The sequence below is a fragment of the Callithrix jacchus genome, chromosome 20 (genome assembly GCF_049354715.1).
Source record: "Callithrix jacchus isolate 240 chromosome 20, calJac240_pri, whole genome shotgun sequence".
Lineage (NCBI taxonomy): Eukaryota > Metazoa > Chordata > Mammalia > Primates > Cebidae > Callithrix > Callithrix jacchus.
In genome coordinates, this window is record NC_133521.1 from 8,570,328 (window position 1) to 8,582,744 (window position 12,417).

General features: G+C 40.6%; 1 protein-coding gene across 1 annotated transcript in view; it reads left to right on the plus strand.

Moving 5' to 3' along the window:
• The window catches only part of LOC108589347 (ankyrin repeat domain-containing protein 26), a 92,665-nt gene that overhangs the window by 74,692 nt on the left and 5,556 nt on the right, over positions 1–12,417 (plus strand). The window contains exons 11-14 of the transcript XR_013530146.1: positions 2,476–2,693; positions 5,158–5,233; positions 6,862–6,960; positions 10,801–10,877. The gene's annotated coding sequence lies outside the window, so the exon portion shown is untranslated. The remainder of the gene's footprint in view (positions 1–2,475; positions 2,694–5,157; positions 5,234–6,861; positions 6,961–10,800; positions 10,878–12,417) is intronic.

Consider the following 12,417-nt stretch of genomic DNA (forward strand, 5'->3'; position numbering starts at 1 on the left):
TTGTTGGTTTAAAGTTGATTTTAATCCAACACTAAAATGGCAACCCCTGCTTTTTTTTTTTTCTCTCCATTTGCTTGGTAAATCTTCTTCCATCTCTTTATTTTGAGCCTATGTGTGTCTTTGCATGTGAGATGGGTCTTCCGAATACAGAACACTGATGGGTTTTGACTTTTTACCCAGTTTACCAGTCTGTGTCTTTTGATTGTGGTATTTAGGCCATTTACATTTAAAGTTAATATTGTTATGTGTGAATTTGATCCTGCCAGTTTGTTGCTGGTTGTTCGTTTTGCCAGTTGGTTGACACAGTTTTCTCATTGCATCATTGGCCTTAACCATTAGGTTAATTTTTGCAGTGGGTGGTATTGGATATTTTTTTCTGTGTTTAGTGCTTCCTTCAGGAGCTCTTGTAGGGCAGGCCTGGTGGCGATGAAATCTCTCAGTAATTGCTTGTCCATAAAGGATTTTATTTCTCCTTCACTTATGAAGCTTAGTTTGGCTGGATATGAGATTCTGGGTTGAATGTTCTTTTCTTTAAGGATGTTGAATATTGATCCCCACTCTACACTGGCTCATAATGGTTCTGCTGAGAGATCTGCTGTGAGTCTGATGGGCTTTCTTTTGTGGGTGACCTGAACTTTCTCTCTGGCTGCCCTTAGCATTTTTTCCTCCATTTCAACCCTGGTAAATCTGACAATTACGTGCACTGTGGTTGCTTTTTTTGAGAAGTATCTCTGTGGTGTTCTTTGTATTTCCAGTATTTGAAAGTTGGCCTGCTTTATTAAAAGTTGGGGAAGTTATCCTGGATAATATTTTGAAGAGTGTTTTCCAGCTTGGATTCATTTTCCCTGTCTTCTTCAGGTCCACCAATCAAGCATAGATTGGGTCTTTCCACAGTCAGATATTTCTTGGAGGCTTCGTTCGTTTCTTTTCACTCTTTTTTCTCTTTTCTTGCCTTCTCTTTTTATTTCATTGAGTTGATCTTTGATCTCTGATATCCTCTCTTCTGATTGATCAATTTGGCTATTGAAACTTGTGTATGATTCACGAAGTTCTTGTGCTGTTTTTCAGCTCCATCAAGTCATTTATGTTCTTCTCTAGGCTGGTTATTCTAGTTAGCATTTCATCTAATCTTTTTTCAATGTTCTTAGTTTCTTTGCATTGGGTTAAAATATGTTCTTTTAGTTCAGAGAAGTTTGTTATTATCCATCTTCTGAAGCCTGCTTCTGTCAGCTCATCAAAATTGTTTTCTGGCCTGCTTTGTTGCCATGCTGGTGAGTCATTGTGATCTCTCTGAGGAGGAGAGGTGTTCTGGACTTGGATGTTTTCATCCTTTTTGTGCTGGTTTCTTCCCATCTTCTCTGAGTGGATGTCCTTTCTGTTAAAGTTGGGGTTATTTCTCCTGTATGTGGCTTTTTCTTTTTCTAATGCCAGTGTCAGTGTGCCACTTGAGACAGTCTGTCCATTGTCAGCCTGTGTAGGCACTGCTGGGCTGCCTTGGTCTCAGCCCAGGCTGCTGTTTATTCTTTGCCTGGCTACCATACTGCTGGGGTTAGCCCTGCCTTCCCACTGGAAAGCTCTTTTGCTCTGCTGAGCGGGCTGTTCCTGGGTGGAGGATGTGTTAACTATGAAACTCCCGGAAGAGGGACTCCAGTGGCTGAATCTTGTCGGAGAGGGGCTGTTTGGTGGTATCTCCCTCCCCACTTTCAACTCTCTCTTCTGTGGGACAGGCAGTTTCTTTTTGAGAGCTTTCTCAGTATTAGTCCAAATCTTCACCCTGGTCTGTAGTAACAAGGCACCAGTCTGGCCAGGGCTGCCAGCCTGGGCTGGCACCTGGGTCTGTGACTTCGGGTGGTTCTCAGCAAGGCAGTGTTTTCCTGGTCTGTGTGCTGCCTAAGTCTTGGAGTGAATGGCTGTATCTGATTCAGAGAACTGAGGAGGTGATGCCCCCCCGTCCTCCGTGTCTGATACACTTTCCAGGTGTAGCAGTGCCCTGCCTTGCCTCGGCTGGATGCCTTTGGGCTGCCTTCACTGCCTTTTTTGGGTGTTAATCCCACTGTTCAACCAGTTCCTCTAAAATAAAACTGGTGTCTCGCTTGGCGACGTGGATATTGCTCTGCTTCTGTTTCACTCAGTGATAGCTACACTCTGGAGAAGCTTCCTTTTTGTTATCTTCCCTTGAATCTACTCTTGAATTATTCTTAAGTTATGTTGTTCAGTTTTTCAGAATTTAAATTCATTTTATTATTCCTTGGAGCGTTACATTTCATGAGTGCTACTGTATGCATGTCATTTTATTACAATTCAGATTAAATTATTAATTTAGCTGATACTGATAATAAATATATTAACCTTCAATTTTTTTTCACATAGTTAAAAATGCTCTCTAGATCACTGACCCAAAACAAACAAACAATACACAATAATTGTTCAGTTTATAATTATTTTTTAAATTTATCCCCTTTCAATTTGTTTTAGATACAGAAAATATTGCAAGAAAAGTTACAGAGGTTAACAGAGGAAAGCAATGCTTCCATGAAAAGTCAGATGGGACTTAGAATTAAAGATCTGAAATTTGAAGTCTACAAGGCCAAAACTTCACAAGCAGACTACAATACAACAGAATTGGAAACATATGAGAAACTGTATCTAGAACAATTAAAACTGAGAGAATCTACATTAGATGAACTAAGCAAGTAAGTCAAAACACAGAATCATTGAAAATAAATGAAGCTCTTTACTTTGCCTCAAAAGCATAATTTTTAGTGAGACAGATTCATGAGATTAGGTGGAAGTAAAAGCTAACTAGATAAGACAATTTTGAAAAATGATGTTAGTAAATGAACTTACCTTTGAAATGTTAATCCACAGGTGGATCACGTGAGGTCAGGAGTTTAAGATCAGCCTCACTAACATGGTGAAACCCCATCTTTACTAAAAATACAAAAACCAGCCAGGCATGGTGGTGTGCTCCTGAATCCCAACTACTCAGGAGATTGAGGCAGGCGAATCACTCGAACCTGGGAAGTGAACATTGCAGTGAGCAGAGTACCACTGCACTCCAGCCTGGGCAACAGAGTGAGACTCTATCTCAAAAAAAAAAGTTAATCCAGGACAATTCATCTTACTCTCCTGTTTGCGTGTGTGTGTGTGTGTGTGTGTGCGTGTGTCTTGTCTTGTTTTTTGTGTTTCTTTTTTTTTTTTTTTTGAGATGGACCAAAAGGGAAAGCCCTGCTTCTGAGGCTTTGGTCACAATTTTAGGAGTAAATTGCCTTTAGAGATGATTGAGTTCTCTTTGATCTTGGCTGTCTCCTCCCCAGAGAGTTGTTGCTCTGAATGATTCCTCAGTGCCAAATGCTTAATTTTTCTCAGATAATGGGTGAAATGTACACGGGTGGTGAAAAGAAATGCTTAAAAATGTCTTTCAGAGATCTTTTTTTTTCTGTAACTGGCTTACTAAATACAAGTATTTCTAGCTTTATTTTACTGGAGTAAAATGTTTTTGGATTTATATTTTTGGGTATATTTTGGTACTCCTATATATTTAAGGAGTACCACATGATGTTTTAGTATATATACGTAGTCGAATGGTTATTCTAGTAAAGCAAATTAATGTTTATCTTTTCATATAGTTACCCTTGAAACACAAGTGTTTATTTACTTAAAAATTTTTTTTGAGACAGTTTCACTCTTGTCACTCAGGCTAGAATGCAGTGGTACAATCTTGGCTCATTGCAACCTCTGCCTCCCAGGTTCAAGTGATTCTCCTGCCTCACCCTCCTCAGTAGCTGGGATTACAGGCATCTGCCACCATGCCTGGCTGATTTTTTTGGTTTTTTTTTTTGCGTTTTTAGTAGAGACAGGGTTTTATTATGTTGGCCAGGCTGGAATTGAACTCCTGACCTCAAGTGATTCTCCCTTCTCAGCTTTCCAAAGTTCTGGGATTACAGGTGTGAGCCACTGTGCCAGGCCTAAACACAAGTATTTCTAATGGCATTCTTAAGAATCTTCTAAGTAGAGCCATTTCAGAAGGCAACAAACATGACCTGTTAATTCATACATCATTAATAGCTTTTGCTCTTCCCTCCCTATTTTGTTTGAATTACTTGTTTGTTAGAAATCCTCTAGAAATACATGTACTTCTTTAGAACAATTTTAAAATTATTCCTGGGACATGACCCTTTCAATGTTTCAAGGCTCAATTAAACAAGAGCCTTTCAATCCAAACCTTTCAGTCAGATATGAGCAGGCAGGAGGAAAGGTAGCTATGTGGAAGAAATGCCGCATTATTACCCTGAAGATGCTCAGAAATCACTCATTCTATGGTTGAACTGTCAGAATGTGAATGGTACACATGCCCTCATACATTTTCAGAGTTAAAACATGGTTTGTGGTATCTTTTATTGACTCATGGTTACTTTTTAAACAATGCAAGTCATTTAGACATAATTTTTTAAAAAACAAAATACTCAGTATCTGTCTTTTGCAATCTTCACAGACACAAAAAAATTCTAGCAAGTGTCGGTACCAGACTTCTTCAAGAAAAAAGAGCAGAGCAAATCTTTATTTACTTCTCATACTGCAAGGCCAGCCTTGGAGTCATCATGCAATGAAAATCTTAATGAAAATTTAGGTCTCAACAGAATTCATGTTCCAAGAGAAACCTTAGGGATTTCTACTTCAAGCTTAGATAACAGAATGGAGAACGACTTGTCAAAGTTTAGCTGTAGCAGTGTTTTTTTTTCTTTTCAGACTTCTGATATATAATTCTTGTATTTTTTGGCAAAAAATTGAGTTGTCTAATTGACTTATGCATTTTAAATAAAGATTATAATTACCTGTGTTTTTCAGGAGAGGAAACAAACTTAACAGCTTTTTTTTTTTAAGTCCTTGGGGCTCTCATTGTCAAGAGATATTCATTTGTTAACTTTATTCACAAAAAGTAACTAAAGCAGCACATTTGACCTTTCTGTCAAAATTGCATTTAAGTTGGATTTTGGAAATGGAATGGTATTGCCTAACAACTGAATATATGCTTTGAGATGATTTGGCTTGCTTTGTAACTGATTTTAGTTTGGTTTAGTTCATAATGTTTTTTTTTAAATTATTTTTTTAGATGTGTGAAGAAATTCTGAGCCTAACGTGCTTTTATTTATGCAGGTATGGCTCTCTGAGAGACAAGGATGAAGCATGATGTCTAAGACATGCCAGACTTCAAAAATACCAGCCAATTTTAGTAAGTATGAAGTAGACTATGATAGTGTCATGATTTTTGCTACTTATTAAGCAAATATGTTTCTAGGAAGGGTGAACATCTGGATCTCTGATTGCATATCCACAGCCATGAGAGAAAGGAAGTGCTGTCTGTGGAGGAGCAGCTGGGTTTCCAGGGAGGAGATGGAATGAGCCATAGCTATTTCTGGGTGCATGATCTTAAGGGTCCTGGACCTGTGATAAGCCTTCAAGCCTGCTTTCACTCCCACCCTTGTCCCAACCTGCAGTGTGGTAGACAGCATTTCTTTTCTATTGGTCCAGGCATAGAGCAGGAACCGATGACTCACAGAATATTATGTAGCCATAAACAAGAAAAACATCAGATCTTTTGCAGGAACATGGTTGGAGCTGGAGGCTGTTATACTTAGCAAGCTAATGCAGGAACAGAAAGCCAGATACCATATGTTCTCACTTATAGGTGATAAGAACTATGAACATAAAGAAGGAAACAACAGATTCTGGGGTCTTCTTGAGGCAGTAGGGTGGTAGGAGGGAGAGGAACAGGAAAGACAATCCCCATGACACATGTTTACTTATGTAACAAATTTTCACCTGTACCCCCAAACCTAAAATAAGAGTCTTTTTTTTTTTTTTTTTGAGACGGAGTGTCACTCTTGTGACCCAGGTTGGAGTGCAATGGCGCGATCTCAGCTCACCGCAACCTCCGCCTCCTGGGTTCAGGCAATTCTCCTGCCTCAGCCTCCTGAGTAGCTAGGATTACAGGCACGTGCCACCATGCCCAGCTAATTTTTTGTATTTTTAGTAGAGATGGGGTCTCATCATGTTGACCAAGATGGTCTCGAGCTCTTGACCTCGTGATCCACCCGCCTCGGCCTCCCAAAGTGCTGGGATTACAGGCTTGAGCCACCGCGCCCGGCCAAGAGTCTTTTTTAAATAAAGGAGTTGGTAGCTCATGCAGAAAGAAGCAGGAGTGGAAGCTGGCATTGGATCTATCTTACTACTGGCCAGAGATGCCCACAGAGCAGCAGTGATGGGTGCAGCTGAAAAATGGAGCCTAGGATTTGTCTGTAAACCTCCCTAACTAGATGTTTTGGGAAGGGATAAAAGAACTGGAAGACAAGACAGGTTTGCGGTGCACCTACGACATTTCCTACAAAAAAAATTAACAAGATGCAACCCTCACCTCTCAGTGGATTGTCTTCCTCCTTCTCCCCTGGGATAAAAAGATGCTTTCAGTATCACCGAATCGAAAAAACCATAAGAATATACTGAGGTTATCTTTCTTTTCTCTGTAGCTACCATGCACTCTCCTCCTCTCCGCTCCTCTCCTGTCATCTCCTCCCCTCTCCCCCTCTCCCCTCCTCTCCCCTCCCCTCTTTCCTCCTTTCTCCCCCCTCCCTTCTCTCCTCTGCCCTCTCCCCCTTCCCTCTCCCTTCTCCTCTCCTCCTTTCTCCCATTTCCTATCCTCTCTGCTCTCCCTCTCCGCTCCCCTTCTCCCCTTTCCCCTCCCCCTCTCCCTTTTTATATACTCCAAACCCATATCTCATTTCAGAGAGAATAGAATGATTTATTTTCCTGCCAAAACAAAGCTCTGTGTAATTTAATCCATGTTCTGTTTGTTTCTTTCAGAATATATATGATTTTCACCCCTGGACCTCCCTGCACGCCAAAACACAAGAAGTCTCAGAAATGGTCAGCATTCACCTTCCCATCCCAGCAATCTCCCAGGTGGGGCCAGTGGACATAGATTGATGAGCCAGGGGTGCAAAATTTGTAAAGCATCCCCCCTGCCAAACCTCAACGGGGGTCCCTTATGTAGGTGAAGTTGTTACTCTCCTAAGTAAAATGAAGAAAGAGTTTGAAGCCTGTTTCAGTTGGTGGCCATTTAAAATGTTTCTGTATACAAAAATCTTCTCACTCCTTTTCCCAGACAATGTGGGTGATAATTCTTTCTATGACTTTTTTTAATAATACTGAATCTTATAATTCATAGACTCCTCACTGGGGTGCTTTTATGACACCCCATAGTGAAATTTGACCTAGTCAAATCAAGTATGAAGCAAGTGTCTTCTGTTTTTTTTTTTTTTTTTTTGGAAAAAAAAGAAAAGAGAATGAAGGACAGGAAGAAAGAGGATGAAGAAAAAGGAGAGAGAACGGGAGTGTTGCTTTATTGCCCAGGCTAGAATACAGTCTAAAAATAGGTATTGAAAACCTCTTTTATGCCAATAATTGTGCTTAATAATGGAGACAGGAAAAAATGAGGGAAGAAAATAACAAACAAGTAGCCAACCAATATTTCATTTAAACCTGTGAGTAGGTGTGATGAGTAGGTACTGATAAGAGTGTATAGTTTGTGTATTTAAAGTGGAGAGTTCTATAAATGTTTATTAAGTTTACTTGTTCCAGATCTGAGTTAAAGTCCTGGATATCCGTGTTTATTTTCTGTCTCATTGATCTATCTAATATTGATGTTGAAGTTTTCCACTATTATTGTGTGGGAATCTAAGTCTCTTCTCAATAAGTCTTATGCATCTGGGTGTTCCTGTATTGGGTGCATATTTATTTAGGATCGTTAGCTCTTCTTGTTGCATTGATCCTTTTACCATTATGTAATGACCTTCTTTGCCTCTTTTGATCTTTGTTGCTTTAAAATCTATTTTATTAGAGGTGAGAATTGCAACTCCTGCTTTTCATTTATTTATTTATTTATTTATTTTTGCTCTCCATTTGGTCGGTAAATCTTTCTCCATCCCTTTGTTTCGAGTCTTTATGTATCCTTGCCTGTTAGATGGGTCTGGATGCAGCATACCGATGGGTTTTGGCTGTGTCTTTTGATTGTGGGATTTAGTCAATTTAAATTTAGGATTAATAATAATATTTGTGAGTTTATTACTGCCATTTGATGTTAGCTGACTGTTTTGCCCATTAGTTGATGTAAATTCGTCATTATGTTGATGCTTTTTACTTTTTGGTATATTTTTGGAAAGGCTAATACTGATTGTTCCTTTTTATGTGTAATGCTTCTTTCAGAAGCTCTTGTAAAGCAGGCCTGGTGGTGATGAAATCTCTGAGTACTTGCTTATTCACAAAAGATTTTATTTTTCCTTTACTTGTAAAGCTTAGTTTGGCTGGATATGAAATTTTGGGTTGAAAGTTCTTTTCTTCAAGGATGTTGAATGTTGGCCTCCACTCTCTTCTGGCTTGTAGGGTTCCTGCTGAGAGATCTGCTGTGAGTCTGATAGGCTTCCCTTTATGGGTAACCTGACTTTTCTCTCTGGCTGCCCTTAGTATTTTCTCCTTCATTTCAACCCTGGTGAATCTAATGATTATGTGCCTTGGGGTTGCTCTTCTTGAGGAATATCTTTGTGGTGTTCTCTGTATTATCTGGAGTTGAATATTGTTCTGCCTTGCTAGGTTGGGAAAGTTTTTCTGAGTAATAACCTGAAGAGTATTTTCCAGCTTGGATTCATTCTCTTTGTCACAGTCAGGTACACCTATGAAACGTAGATTAGGGCTTTTCACATAGTCCCATATTTCTTGGAGACTTTGCTCATTCCTTTTTATCCTTTTTTCTCTAAACTTGTCTTCTCGTTTTATTTCATTAAGTTGGTCTTCAACCTCTGATATCCTTTCTTCTGCTTGATTAATTTGGCTGTTAAAACTTGTGCATACTTCATAAAGTTCTCGTGTTGTGTTTTTCAACTCCGTTAAATCACTTATATTTCTCTCTGTATTGTCCATTCTCGTTAGCATTTCGTCAAACCTTTTTTTCAAAGTTCTTAGTTTCTTTGCATTGGGTTAGAACAAGTTCTTTTAATTCCCAGAAGTTTCTTATCATCCACCTTCTGAAGCCTACTTCTGTTAATGGAACACACTAGTTTTCCATCAGGCCTTGTTCCGTTGCTGATAAGGAACTGTGATCCCCTGTAGAGGGAGAGACGTTCTGATTTTGGGTATTCTTAGCCTTTTTAGGCTGGTTTCTTCCTTTCATTATAAATCTATCCATCTGTCCTCTTTGTAATTATGGACTTTCTAATTAGATTTCTGAGTGGATGTCCAATTTGATGATTCCCAGTGCTGGAATCTGAGCAACGCACTGCGTCGGCTAAAACAGTGGCATTAAGATTGATGGTGCTTTTCTGCCGGGGAATCTCCGGTCTGGCTTCCTTCTTCAGTCCATCCTTCAATCAGCTGAATAGGCGGCTCTGCTTTCCCAGAGCTCCAAACGTCAGCCAAAAGGGGACCCAGTCCCGTTTACTCTGCACCAAGAGCAGCCACACCAAGGTGCTGGCAAAACCACCGTGCTGTCCACAAGAGTCACACTGGTGACCCGTGGGGCTCCTCCATTGGGAATCTCCTGGTCTGTGAGCAACAGAAATTCGTCTGAAAGTGTGGCATCCTCTCGTTCTCTGCATTTTCATTGGGAGCTACAATCCTGAGCTGCTAGTGATCAGCCATCTTGGATCTCTCTCCAGGTTCATAATGTTTTTAAAGATTTTTCTGTAGCATCTCAAGTTTCCCACTTCTAATAATATGTAAACAATTGGTATTCAAACACTTAACCACATGTGGATGATTATTATGTAAAGGAATCCAAGATAAATACTTTTGATGAATTACATGAACCTAACACTAAAAAATATTTTTTCTGTTTTTAAGTTTAAAGTTTTTTTACTTTCTTACATGAGTATATCCTTTTATAACATTTTAATATCAGTTGTTGTAAAATGTGTCCATTGCTGTACAATTATACAGCAGTGTTTATATACTTAAAGCAATATTTGAATTTATAAAGTGAAGTTCACTTATGTCTATCTTACCATGACTTGAATGATTTATGTCTAAAATGGCAATGATATAGAGAATAGTTAGATAGCAAATGTGAGCAGACAGAATCCAGTCTGTTCTTCCTACCCAGAATTCCATGTAAAACTGCACAGGTTTCCCATCTCCCTGGGACATGACCCTTTCAGTGTTTCAAGTTTTGATTGAACAAGAGCCTTTCAATTCAACTGTTAGGATAGGCAGTTATGAGCAGGCAGGAGGAACTGTTAGGGTAGTCAGATATGAGCGGGCAGGAGGAAAGGTAGCTATGTGGGAAGAAACGCCCCAGAACGGCTCTTAAGATGATCAGTAATCACTCATTCCATGGTTGAACTGTCAGAATGTGTTAACTACATTCTGATAAAGAAGGGGAAAGGCAAAAGGGGAATTCTTAAGAGCTGCATGGACACAATGAATACAAATGTGATGGCTGTACCATCTTCCTGAGTGGCAGTAATGAGCAATGCCACCATTGGGTAGAATTTGTTGTGATCACTGGGTTCTGCACATGTGCATTAACCAAAACTAAGGGAGGGTTTCCCAAGTCTGGGTGCAAACTGGGCAAGAACAAAGGCAGGAACCTAAAGAAAGTGAGAGAAAAGATCAAATGCAGAAGGTATTGGGGCTGCTTCCAGCCAAGTCAGCCCACTCTTGTCTTAAAGCATGCTGTCACTTCTGCAATAAATGTGTTTTTTTGCTGGATTTACTAATTGGTCTTTTGACTGAATTCTTTCTTGCAAGAAGGCAAGAACTGAGGACACTTTCTGGAACTCCAGTCTTGGCAACGTCTCTTGGTGCTGTGACTCGCATCCTGTCATGAGGTAAGGGCTGTGCTCCCTGCTGTCTCCTCTCACATATGTGCTCCTATCCAGCATAGTCTATGAGAATGCTGAGCATGCCGATTAAGCTCCTTGGCATCTCTGCTTTGTGTGCTCAGCTAGCACTTCCACCCAACGCCCAAGAGAGCTCCTCCAGGCACAGAATGCTTTCTTCTTGTCAGAGACCCTAAGGCTTCTGATTACTTCCACATTCACACAACTGACTTTTGGGGACTCCCACCTGTCTTTCTTCACAGTTGGCCCTGCTGCCCATGCCATCATGGCATCTCTCTCTTGCTAGCCAATGCCACCTCCTTTGTCCTCTCTCTTCCCAGGTAGGCCCCAATACAGTGGCTTTTAGAATGCTCTGTCACCATCTCCTCTGCACTAATTCCACCTCCAGATGAAATTTAGGTAAATTTCAGGTGCTATGGTCTTGGTCTAGGGGTCATCTGGATGTAGCTAATTACCCAATCTTCTCTCCATGTTCTTATCACTGAATTCTTAGGGATTTACCAGTCGACTTCCCACTTGTCTGTGGCCTTCCCCACTGTCCTTGACATGCTTTTACTGTATGCAGAGGATTATTACAGAAGGCTACAAAATTATAATTGGGCACAGTCATCTATAATTAGATGTGAGACCTATAGACCGGGGGCGGGAGGTCAACAGACCAAATGAGGGAAAGAGGTCAAGGCTTGGGTGGGAGCATGCAGTAAGGGTGCATGAAGTCTGAAGCTCCTCACAGGCCAGAGATGCCTGGCCTACTGTGGGAAAGGGATGGAGAGGATGCTCTCCCCCTTTCCCAATGGATGAGAATGGACAGAGAGTTAGGATGTTCACTCTCCCCTGGCCTTTACTTCTCTCTGTTTTTCAGATGGACATTCAACAGTCCGCACTGTAGGACTCTCCCCTTCAATGCATTCTCAAAAGTTAGGACAAGTTTGATCCCCAGACATTAAAGAAAAAGATATTAGCTTTCTTTTGTAACTGCACATGGCCTCAATACAAACCTCTACGACTGTAGGAAGGCTGGCCAGAAAATGGTAGCCCTAATTTTCATACCCGCTTGCAGTTGGACCTGCTTTGCTGGTGACAGGGTAAATGGTCAGATGTGCCCTGTGTCCAGGCCTTTATGGCTCTAAAATAGGACCAGAATCTCTGCCAAAAATACAAACTGGACCCTGCCACTTTGGATCTTGTGAGCCCCTCAGTGGATAATTCTCCTATAAATGGCATAGGAAATTTCCCAGAAGAGCATCCTCAGCCTTCTTTTATTTATCCTCCCACTGAGGTTCCAAAGCCATTAGCCCCTGTACTCACCAGAGGAATAGGAGTGGGCACAGGAACACGAGGCTCCAGAGGCTGGTTTCAATTGGGAAAGGTCCTACATCTGCCTTAAAATGTTCAGTGGGAAGTTAGCTATGCTTTGCGTGACTCCTGCCACTTTGGCAAGAAAAAGCTTTCAATACTGTGCAAATGGCTCTTTTGGAGAAAAAAATCTTTTGAGGGTTGAACAAGCTTTCCAGGGCTTGTGCCCTTT